General features: G+C 47.3%; 1 long non-coding RNA gene across 1 annotated transcript; it reads left to right on the top strand.

Annotated features, from left to right (window-relative positions):
* The first annotated feature begins 641 nt into the window (after nucleotides 1–641).
* Nucleotides 642–6,410, top strand: LOC120243108. The gene is made up of 2 exons (XR_005531223.1): nucleotides 642–754; nucleotides 5,654–6,410. It is a non-coding gene; the product is annotated as an uncharacterized LOC120243108 (long non-coding RNA).
* Nucleotides 6,411–12,543: the final 6,133 nt, after the last annotated feature.

Below are 12,543 nucleotides of genomic sequence, written 5' to 3'. Positions count from 1 at the left end.
TTCAAAAGCAAACCAATTGCTTAATGGTCAGTAACAGGTAACAAAATTACAGTTTCATAAACAGAACTCATTTACTCCTTCAATAAACACTCACTATCTTCTAGTGCCAGGTGTCCAGGGGGAACCCACAGGCTGACACAGAGTTTCCAGTCACCTGGGGAAGGAGATATTAAACAACTGAATGTATCAATCAGCATATAATTATTCATTGCGATCAGTGCTGTGAAGGGAAAGAGTAGGATGCACTGAGAAAGCATTGATTGGGTGACCTGACTCAGGCAGGGTGGTCAGGGACGGGCTTTGTGACAAGGTGACATTTTGCTGAGGTGTGAGGATGAGAAGCCAGGCTGGTATGGAGTGGAGGCGGGCGGGGGGGGGGGGGGGGGGGGGGGGGGGGGGGGGGGGGGGGCGTAGAAACTTCTGGGTGAGGACACAGCACAAACAAGTTCTGGGCCTAACTCCAGGACTGTTTTTCCAACGGCCCTTTTTCAGATCAGTTTCTGATTGTGTTTCTAGTTGCTCAGTGTGACTTGAGTTCCTAACATTCCAACAGCTCAGAGTTTTAGTTTATGAGTCAAGCATAAAACTACCTGCTATTGACATACTTTGTGACTTTGGAATTGTAGTGTAAGGTGGTTAGAAGCAGGAGTGTCCTTCTCCGGGCTGCACTTAACCCAGACTTCTTTTACGACTTGGGGCCTTGAGGAAACTGCCATAAGGATCCTTGCTGGTGCTTCCCAAATAGGAGGCAATGGTAAGTAGGGTGAGGGTCTTGGAACCATCTGGGAAGAGGAGTGCTGTCTCAATATGAAGCGTGACTCATGGAGAGCACTTTCTGTATAAAAAATGCTTTGAAAACCTACACATTTCCTCTTTTTCATTTCATACTTTTTTGACCCATACTGGAATACTTCTCAAGCCAGGAGACTTTATGTTGCAGAATGGATTGCTAAGGAAGAAATCCTGGATTTTTGTATGGTCAATCAGAATGGTGGCAAGTGGGAATAAAAAATGACAGTTGTAGGGGCGCTTGGGTGACTCAGTCGATTAAGCTCCTGACTTTTGATTTCAGCTCAGGTCATAATCTCACAGTTCGAGGGTTCGAGCCCCGTATCAGGCTCCGAGCTGACAGTGTGGAGCCTGCTCGGGATTCTCTGTCTCTGCCCTTTCCCCACTCATGCTCGCTCTTTTTCTCTCTTTCAAACTAAATAGATAAATTTTTAAAAATGACAGCTGCTTGCTTTAAGCAGCATTGGCAAGTATCTCAAGCCCAGGTCAGCCTCCTCTCCCCTCGCTTGTTAACCTGCGGCTCTCTTGCTCTGGCTTGTTCCAAAGCCATTTCCTTCTCTATAAAGTGAGTGTTCAGTGTGTGAGTGGTGGTAGAGGGAGGTTCTTTAGTGAACTGAAGTGACTGGACCCTCACAATTACGTATCTCCCCTAGATGGACCTGAGAGAGGGTCACAGTCAAAATCTAGAAGCATGAAGCTCTTTTGTTGTTGCTGTTATCTATGTTATTTTTCATTGAGATGATGCTGTAGGAGAGAGAAACATTTGTAGTTCTATGAGTCTCAGATGGCTAAGTAATAGGGTACTTCTGTTTTAGTCATTCGCTTTTCTCTTTATGTGATGCCAACTCAGCGTTTCCTTTTCCCTTGATCTGAGGCTTGTTTGTTTTGTCTGTTTGTTAAAGTATTTTAATATAGGTTCTATGCAGCTTTTTTTCAAAAACTTTGACCACAACCCACAGCAAGAAATATGTTTTCCTCGATCCAGAGTAACAAAACCAACATGTATTCTTCCTATAGGAGATGCAACCTAGTATTTTCTACCTAATACTATTCTCTTTAATTATGTTCCATTTAATTTTTCCAATGCTAGTCAAAACCTACTGAAATGTTGTCAGGATTCAGGACAGGGTTAAGACAGTGTGCAACAGGGGCGCCTGGGTGGCTCAGTTGGTTAAGCATCCGACTTCAGCTCGGGTCATGATCTCACGTTTTGTGGGTTCAAGCCCCGCATCAGGCTCTGTGCTGATGGCTCAGAGCCTGTTTTGGATTCCATGTCTCCCTCTCTCTCTGGCCCTACCCACTCATTCTCTGTCTCTCAAAACTGAATAAATGCTATAAAAAATTAAAAAAAAAAAAAAGACAGTGTGCAACAAGGCCTTTGAGCCTTCTGTGGTTCATTACTTGTTCAGTGTATACAAGTTCATCTCAACAGGCTTTGTCTCCTTCAGTAAAGGATGACAGAGATTTTATTTTTTTCTTTTTCTTCAGGGCTCAGTACATGGCATATGTTTCCCCTGGAAAAATGTTTGAATTAGGTGACATCCTCTTGAGTTTTGAACTTCTTGTCATTCCCAGGTTGGCTTGAATCATAAGAGAAAAAAGTTGTTTAGACAGGTGAATTAAGAATTCTGGGGAATTTGGCTTCCTCCCGTCCAAATTACAACTAGCTGGAATCTCTTTTTTTACTTTGATCTCTCTCATATTCATTTGATCACAAACAGCTTCGGGGAGACAGGTTAGCCTTGGCTACTTCTATAAGTACGAGTTTCTGTACCCACAAAATAAAAAAACCTCTCTTACAGGATTTTGAGGATTAAATCAAAGAATATAATTCCTCAGTATTAACCTTTCTTATTATTGTCATTTTTTTCCTTTCAAATATGTTAGCTGCTAAGAATCTACAACATTCTCTATCTACATATTTGGTTCTTTTAGCCTATGCGGCTAAGAGAAAGTGATCTAAAGAAGGTGGCAGGGAAAAGTTCCAGGAGGCTATGGGCTGTATCTTTTTCACCCCTACATTTCCAACATCTGGCATCCATCAAAGGTTATCCAGTAGTTGATAAATATGACATCATAAGAGAACAGGGATGAGGAAGAGAACAGAAACCTGAGGTCCCAGGTGAAACTCATGATCAGTTGCCCAATTTCCAAATTGGAGCCAGTTCTCAGACACCCAGTGATTGAAGATCAAGTCTCTTAAGAGTCTGTAAGAAGGAGGCAAGTGTATAAAGTAGTGATTTCCCAGTACTTCCTTAAAGAAACCTAAAGCAATTTACTGTCAGAATAGGTTATACCCAGCTTGGTCAAAGGCTATTGGTTATAGGTCTGAGTTAATGTTGCTTCCTCCCTCTATGGGGGTGATGGCTCTGGTCCATCTCACGGTGATTCGTTTCTATAAGGAAAGAGGAAGGGTAGCAGTTAGCCTGCATATGGGAGGGACAACAGTATACAGTCATGATCTAGTCTGAGGGATATATTCATTCTCTTGCACTCTGTCATATATAGTCTGAAAGGATCTGGATTGGCTGGACATTCTGAAGAATATCGATCCACTATGACATGTACTTTGGAAACCTTGGAAAGATAAATTCTCCAGAGAGTAAGAGCTAACTCCTACAGAGATTCAGGGACCCATCACGTCAGTGAGGATTATAGGTGTCCAATGGGTTGGGGTGTGCCAGGATAGGCTGTCCAAAGTAACAAACAAGTACCTTGTTCTTAGTAAGGGCAAAGTAAGGGGAAAGTGGGTGCCTTGAACCCACCACTACTAAGAAAGAAGCAAGACCATTGTTAAACTTTTGTTTTGTTATTTTTTAATTTTTTAAGTTTATTTATTTATTTATTTTGAGAGAAGAAAGAGAGAGAGAGAGAGAGGGAGGAACTGGAGCAGAGGGAGAGGGAGAGAGAATCCCAAGCAGGCTCTGCACTGCCAGCACAGAGCCCGATGTGGGACTCAATCCCATGAACTGTGAAATCATGACCTGAGCCGAAACCAAGAGTCAGACACTCAACTTACTGAGCCACCTAGGTACCGTGGCCTTTTGGGTTTTTAAAGCAGTGTACTATATACTTGAGAATATTTCTCTAACTAATTACATGACATGGAATGTTGTTAGTTTTGCATTGGACCCAGAGCAAGAAAAGTCCTTATAGTAACAGCAGCCCCACTGTTTTGGATATAGGATCCAGCGGACTTCATGGTCATACAGGTATCTGGTTAGAAAGAACTGCTGACTAGAGGCTTTTCCAAACCCCCAAAGGAAAATTCCAGCACAGACTTCTAGTGTTCTGGAGCAAGGCCTACCACCTGTAGCAGAGTATCATACATCATTTGAAAAATATCTCTTGATTTGTTATTGGGTACTGGTAGAGACAGACCATCTAAATATGGAGTAGATATCAATTGAGCACATGCCAAACTACCTATTGTGACCTGGGTCCTATCACTCCAACCAAGATATAAGGTCAAACAGGCCCAGTATCCATCCATTATAGAATGGAAGGGGTACATACTGGACTAGGCTTGAGCGTGTCCATAGGATGCAAATAAGCTGGTGGCCCAGATCTACATGTATTGTATATGGCCACACACCAAGAATTTCCATAGCAGAAGGGCTAAACAACTTTGAAACAAATAAGATGATTTGGCCAGTTGATGTCAGCCTCTGCCCTTACAATGGGCTCTTGAGTGGAACAATTCTGAAGGCGGAGATGGAGGCCGTGCATGAGCCCAAAGCGTGGTTTTCCTCTCACCGAAGCTGATCTAGCTACTGCCGCTCCTGAAAGTCAAATCTGAGTTCCTTGAGCAGACCAGAAAGGCATTGTGGTAAGTCTATTATATAAGTGCCCTCTCATCCTAGATAAAGCAGTGATTCATGCTCACTGAGTTTGATACATATGCTGGATATGTATTTGTCTTTTCTGCCCACAAGCCCTTGGCCGATACATTATACAAGGGCCCAGGCAGTGTCTGAGTCACTGACATGGGATTGCCCACAGCATCCCTTTAGATCAAAGACTCACTTTATGGCAAAGGAGGTGAGGCAGGGAGCGCGTGACCATGGGATCACTGATTCTACCCCATACCACACCATTCACTAGCTGCCAACCTGATAGAATAGTGGAAAAGGCTTTCCATAAAGCAGCTGAATCATCAGCTTGAATGTGAGACCATGAGTGAGTTAAGGCACTATTTCAAGATCCCAGAGACTTTTTAGACTAATGCAATATACACATGCTATATCTGTAAGAGGTATACGCATGGCTCCAGGAAATAGACGTGGCTTTATTCATCATCATGTCCATCCTCGTGACTGATTTGAGAAATTTGTGCTCGAATTCTATCCACACAATTTTAGATATTCTGATGTTTTAGAGGTGGCTACTAACACTGAGAAACACCGTAAGGGTCCTGGTAATTGTAAAGCTATAGCTGCCTCTCTGGTCACATGGTCTCCTTATGACAATAGACAACTGGGCAAGGAAAAATGTATTAGGAGGAGCAACTGACTCTGACCATCACGAGGGACTGCTGGTACATGTAGAGAACTGGGCACCATGTGTTTGGCATTTTGATGATCCTCTTGAGGTGACTCTTGGTGCTTTCAGGCTCAATTCAAATTGCAGTTGGGTAAGTAGAGGAAACATGGCCTGATTGAGGTGTGGTCAGAACTTAGATCCTGCATGAAAGTCACCTGGAACCACAGAAGTGCTACCCAAACGTGAAGAGAATCTACACTGGGTGGCAGAGGAGGGCGACAGTGATGACTAAATATGGGCAACAGTGATGATTACGTATGGCCCTGGGACCAGCTATAGCCATGGGGGCTGTTACTCATTTCGCTAACCATCCTCTTGTAAGTTTCCTTAGGAATTGTGACCCAAAATCCTGAAGAAGCCACGCCTGGATGGAGTGCACCTGCTGTGAGAAGCAAGTGGACATGAATAACGAAAGGGGTGGACTGTAATAAGTTCTGTGCTGCCGTGCTCGGATCCACTGTCCTGGGCCTGAATGCCCCACTGCTGTAGGTCAGTGGCTCGTAGGTATCAGCTGTCCCTTTCTCTAAAACATCTGCCTGCACTGATGGGAACAGGCTTGTCAAGAGACTTTTCACTGACTTCCAGGATGGGGGAGCCCACAGGCAATGGTTAACTGAAAAAGGGGGTATGAAAGGCAGGAGTGAGAACTCTGCAGTTCTGTTTATGCTCTGGAGCTCCCTTCACCCCCTACCACAGATCAGGCCAAGGACAGACTTTCCTGAGATAACAACCTTGCTCAGCTCTCCCCCAACCCCAGCCATGCTTCACTCCCTCCTTCACCAGTTTTTTCTATAAGGCACTTCCTCAATAAATCCTGAACACCTAAAACTCTGGTGAGGCTCTGATCTTCTCCCTCTGTTGGCCCTTGGGCCTGGGGAGAAGACATTCTGTTCCTTATCCCACAGACAAAAATAAGAATGTTGGTGAATGAAGCCACCAGAAGGCAGAAGTTTTAGAAGCGAAAGGTTCCATGGATGGCAGAATTTACTCAGGACCACCTCTCATTTTTATGGTGTTTTAAACAATGTGTAATGCATGCACAGAAAAGCACTCTGAAATATATGGCTTGGTGAATTTTTTTTTTTTTTTTGGCTTGGTGAATTTTTATAAGAATATTGCAGAAAAGGAAGAGAAAGGGTACAGGTGTCATATACTCTTCTATAACTGGGCCCAGAAACAACTGACAATTTCCATGGTTGTTTCATGGGCTAGGGCTTATCACATCGCCCACCTACGGGAGGGAGGGAAAACCGGATGTGGGTAAGATTAGGAGTCTCTACAGTAATAAACACAAATTTGGCAGTCATTTTTTCTTTCCCACTGAGTTTTCTTGTATGTATCAATTTCTCTCCTTTCTCCAGTTTCGGTGGCTACCCCAAACCATCCCAGCCCCATATACAGAAAGGAAAGATTTTTGTCTTCGGTATAAATTCTGAAGCACCTGATTGATTTGATGTGGGCTAAATACCACTAAATGATGGGAGAGTCACCTGACTTGAGATTCAGTTTGAATCTCAGTTTGAAACAAAATGGTAGCTAACCAACGTTCTATTGGGCATATCCTCTGCAAACCTTAGCAACTTGCAATGAAATTTTGCATATGGATAGAGGCTACAAGGACACCTGATTACACCAAGAGAGATCCACAATTTAGAGAATCACTGATGATACCAGGGGAAAAAATGTAAAAAGAATCACAGATCCTTTGATATTAATGCACATTGTCGTAATGACTGCCATTACTGGCTGTGGGGCCATATTCCATAATGAGCCTTTTTGGGAACTTAGCTTTGCAGAGACATGCCAGAGATACTGTTTCTATTAATGAACGTGTAGTTCTAAGCCAGAACAATGGTAAAACTGTACTATTCTGTGAACAAAATTCTGCTGAATTCACAGCCAGGTGACATTGTGTGGGCACTAATGTATATGGAGCTCTCTGTTGTAATAAGACTGCTATTCTCTTTAACACAATAATGCTGAATGTGCCCTGGACTTATCAGTCAGTGCTGCTCGCTAAGACTTAACTCCTTGTGGTCTGAGTTCAGCGGCTCCTTACAGCCCTAACAGTGGTTTCCGACATCAGAAAGTCACATTCTTGTTTTTATTTTATTTTTTCTGTGTCCACCCTCGATTTCTTTCTTTCCTTGTGTGTTTTTATAGTGACTCTTTTTGCATCCAATTCTTCTTTATATGGAAATGTGATTTTGCCTGTTTGTCTGAGGTCATTGTTGACTGATGTCTTTATTCACGGAGTCTGGGGGAAATGCACCCTTGAACTTTGCCTGCGTTTCCCGTCCCATCCCCCACTTACAAGGGCTCCATATTGGCAGGATCGTTTCTACCAAAATAACACATTCTCTACATGGTAGCGACTGCTCTGTGCTGTAAAGGGACATTAAAATCACCAAATAGACTTAGACACAGGATGCTGGTCCAACAGAGGGCCATGGGAGGCCAGAGAGAACCCTGTTTCGTGTTGGCCTGATCACACATGCCACCCAAGGTCACACGTGCACAGGAATCGGAGGCTTTCCGAGCACGAGGGGAGAAGGCCAACCTGGGCTTGTTTTACTCTTCTCCATTATCTGCCTGCAGATGATCCACTTTAGTAATTAGCGGGGGAAGGCAGCGGCCTTGGTCCATTTGGCCTTTGCACCGTCATTGGCTCCCTCCCTGGCCTTTGGTGCCTGCACTCGGCCCGCCGCCCGGCAGCTGCAGGGAGGGAATTGGGAAGGAGCGTCCACCACATCCCTGGGCAGCTATTTCTGTCAACTGAAAAGGCCATTTAAGCAAAACACTTAATTACCTTTCCTCCTCCTTGCAACCCCTGGGAAAGTATGAGCCAGTCAGATAATGAGCTTAGAGAGAGCAGCAGCTTGGCGAGGGCCGAGGGTTTCATCAGGCAGAGGAGTGACCTCATCCGATCCCATCACAAAATGGGGAATGGAGAGAAGAGCAAGAGAGTGGGGTAAACACACTCCTCTGCAGTCAGCTGCACAATTTCATCCATCACGCTGCAAATTCCTGGAGCATTAGCGAGCTTCTAATTCACAGGTAAAGCAGCCAGGCCGGGCCTGTGCTCAGCCCATCCGCTGGGATGGAGGCTACTTGCAATGGCTCGGTCTTGGGTAAGGAGCCCGCGGCCAGACATTGTCCCTGGGTGCTATCCATGCAGCTGCCTCAACCCCCTGGGCTCTGGGCCTCTGGTTTCCAACTGATAAAATGAGGCTATTGGGCTTGGAAGGTCTCTAAGGTACCTTTACACTCTATAAAACTTTGCTTTGTGTGCTGGGGAGTTGGGAAGTTGGTGGCCTGGCTGTAGGTGGGGGAGGTAGGGTGGTGCATTCCCCCCCCATGGGCCAGGCCAGTGGAGGCGACCCCTCACCCCGGTGTTGCCAGACCAGGGATTCTGCCTGGAGAGGTGCAGCCTGTCAAGTGAAAGAAATAAGGAGCTGAGCCTTTAAGGGAAGAGAGGCACTGCCCTGCAGGGAGAGCCTGGCATCCTTTAAGAGCTCACATCAGCCCCGACCAGAAAGGATGACCGATCGCCTGCTTCCATGGCTGGATTTGCCAGACATTGTGTTCTGGCCCCGATCCATTTTGACCTCAGCGGGTCTCATGATTTCGGTCCCCTGGTCTGCCCTGCCTGGACCCGGCAGCTGCCCTGTGCCCACCTGATGACTCCCACTGGGCCCCATCCATGAGGGAATGTCACAGGCCACCCACATTTCCCTGTTGTCCAACCCTCCTACCTGCCCCCTGGGTCTGGCCTCACCCTTCTTGGCCACATGCTGCCATCTTACCTCCACCTGGGTAGTAGTTCTGTGCTGCCTCCTGGCCCCATGTGCACACTGTTGGCCAAGGAGACCAAGAGCGTGAGGCAAGAAGGTGGCCCCCGTGGGGACTAGATCGGAGGACTGAGAAAGTCACTCCATCTCATTCACTCACCAAATTGTTGAAGGCTTATCATACCAGCCCTAGGTGGTGGGGATACTGCACTGGACACCCAGACAAAATCACCTTCCCCAGCAGAGTCTAGAGCGGGGGGAACAGACAAAGATTAAAATAAATAAGTACCCAATTAAACTACATAAGTAAGTTAAAATATATTTAAAAGATAAGTGTGTTAGAATATAATCATTACAATGGAGAAAAAAACAAAGCTGTAAGAGAAGACGAGAAGTGCCAGAGTCCGGAGGGGGTTTGCAGTTCTTGATCGGGGTGGCCAGTGAAGGGTGCATGGAGAGGGATATTTAATGAAGGGATATATTATTATATTATATATTATTATTATATATATTATATATTATTATATTAATGAGGGATATATTAATGAATGATATTTAATGATGGGCATGAAGAAGGAAGCCATGTAGATATCTGGGGCAAGATGGATCCAGACAGAGGGAAGGGCAAGTGCAAAGGCACTGAGGTATAATTGTGCTTGGTGAATGAGAGAGATGGCAAGGAAGTTGATGAGGCTGGAGCTGATGGAGTGGGGTAAGGCAGTCAACTGTCAGGAAGGAAGTGGGAGGGGTGTGTGGGGAGGTAGGGCTTTGCAGGCTGCTCTGAAGAGTTTTATTTTGGGTGAGCTGAGAGTCGCTTCAGGTCTTAGCTGGAGGAGGCCATTGTCTGATTATGTTCCCAGGTTCACTCTAACTGCTGACTTTCACGAACAGTGTGGGAACAAGGCAGGGACAGGCGCCCGGTTAGGAGGCGATTGGGATCACACCCGTGGTGAGGCTCGCTATGACTTGGCCCAGACGGGCAATGGTGGAGGCCGTGAGTAATAGAGTCCATCCTTGGGGGATGCCATGGCTTGTTGGTCACCTGGATGTGGCGTATGGGCGTGAATGGAGACGAAGACGTTTTTGAGATGTTTGGTCTGAGCAACTGCAATCATTCACGGCAAGGAGAAGGGGTCGGAGAGCACTTTGGGGGTGCCAACTAGGACTCAGTGCTGGAGTCTTTCCTTGAGATGCCTGTTGGTCACCCACGTGGGGAGGACTCCAAATAGAGTCTGGAGCTCACAGGAGGACAGCAGTCAGATATGAACTTGGTGCCCACAGTGAGTAGGTGTCACATAAGGTCACAGGCTTGAAGGAGATTACGTTCAGAGTGCACACGGAAGGCAGCGGAGAGAGAGAGGTCCGTCTTGAGGTTCAGGGGTGCAGCAGGAGGAGATGAGGAAAGCCAGGGAAAGGCCCCGCGAGAAGGCAACGAGGAGAGTGGGGTGTGCTGGACACTAGACACGGTGTGTCCAGGAGGAAGGAGTGGTTATCCATGGCGACCGAGGCAAGGTGTGAACATGACTGGTCATGGCGCAGTAGAGGCTACCGCTGAGCCCCATTTTCTGCGGAGAAACCCCCTCAATGTGCTCTGACGGCAGCTCCTGGCCCCTACCGTAGCCACAGGGGTGGGCTTGCAGCGGGTCTGGCTAATCACAGTGACTGGGTCAGAGATGAGCATGTGACCTGGAAGGGGGCCAATGGGACTTCTCTCCAGACACTTTCTCCCCGAGCTGTCACGACAGGTTGGCTCCCCGCTCTGGGTTGCTGAGTGCTGTGATGTAAGTCTTGACCTGTCACAGATACCCTGCTTGTCGAGTGGATTCACTCTGTGTAAGGTGGAGACAGAGACAGAGACAGAGACAGAGAGAGATCCCCAAGGACTGCATTTGAACCAGGCCTGGCTGTAGCTCTGCTCAAGTCCGGCTACTCCTTTGGACTCCATTTCATTTGTTAGCCAATAAACTATTTTAAGCTAGTTTGAATCGGCCTCTGTCTCTTGCATCAGAGGTGCTCTAACTAATCCGAGAAGGTGTCCCTGAAATGCGCTGCTCAACGGGGGGACAGAGTGTGAAGAAGGGCACGCTGCTGACTCGCTGGTCAAGCAAAGACTGACGACACAGGGCTTTGAGCCACTGGTCAGAGACCCTGGCCATCCTTGCGGGCCGGTCCCTTAAACAACGCTTACGAAGCAACACCTGGATTCAGGACTATTCTTAGCTGTCTGAAATGGCCCGGGGCAGGACCAAACGGGGTCACCTCCGTCCCTCCTCCTGTGGCAGGCTCTGACGCAGGCCCGAAATCTGGGGCAGGTAGGATTGCATGAGCGAGGCTGGGGAAGGGCGTCGGGTTCCACCGGTGACCTCAGAGGTGGCGTCCCTCGCGGCTGCCAGGGCCGGGTACTGGGAGTCCCCGCGGGTGGGGCGGGGGTGGGGGAACGCTGTGGGCTTAGACGGGACGGGTCAGCATCTGGGGAATGCAGATGAAGTAATGGGAGACCAGGGCTCGGGAAGCAGTTGCTAAAACAAACGGAATATTTCTGCTGGGTGAATTTCTCTGGCCTAGAGCTGTTTTTAAAGGGCCAGCTACACACAAATGGCAGCGTGTTAAAGGCACCTGGAGCAGAACACAGGTCCTTTTACGCCTGTGTTCTGCGAAGGTCCAGCATGCCACCTTTGGGTGTCTTCTCAGTGTACTGAGAGGGAAAGCAATTTGTTTTCACACGTCTCCTGGGTCTGCGTGCAGACCGGGTACTCAGATCATCTCATGGCTTCCCTGTCTTTGGGCAGGTGCATGCGTTTGCCTGGGGGGAGCCCCAGTCTCCCCTTTCTGCATCCTGACAAAGAGAAATTATGCTTCGGTGGTAATCCGTGGTTGCCTACGCTGGGCAAGCCGGCCAAGCGTTCAGAGAGCCCTGCCGCAGCCACGCAGCGAAGGCTAGAAATCCCTTCGTTTCAAGCTGGCACCCCATTGCTTGCTTCCCTTTCAGGATTTCTTCCATCCTTGGAGAAGGCCCACCTTTCATCACCTGACTGTGGTTGAGACCTCCTTCCCATCGCATACCTCACCCCCGTCACGCACGATGAAGGACACCAATTTCTTAAACCTCGTTAAGTGTGGTGCCGCACATTGGAAATTTGTAGTGTTTGACAGAAGCCGAAATGAACCTGACTTGTTGCTCAGATAATTACAGGGAGTGTTTACGAGACTAAGCCCATTTAAGGGAAGGGTGAGTTTCAATGTGTTTAAAGGAAAAATTGTTTTAAACACTGTCAAGCACTTTAAAATGTCACATTGTTGGGGCGCCTGGGTGGCTCAGTCGGTGGATCTTGATTTTGGCTCAGGTCATGATCCCAGGGTCCTGGCGTGGGATTGGCCCCGTGTTGGGCTCCAAGCTGAGTGTGGGGCCTGCTTGCGATTC

The sequence above is a fragment of the Hyaena hyaena genome, unplaced genomic scaffold (genome assembly GCF_003009895.1).
Source record: "Hyaena hyaena isolate Hyena2069 unplaced genomic scaffold, ASM300989v1 scaffold_327, whole genome shotgun sequence".
Lineage (NCBI taxonomy): Eukaryota > Metazoa > Chordata > Mammalia > Carnivora > Hyaenidae > Hyaena > Hyaena hyaena.
This window is presented reverse-complemented; position numbering and strand designations above follow the sequence as displayed.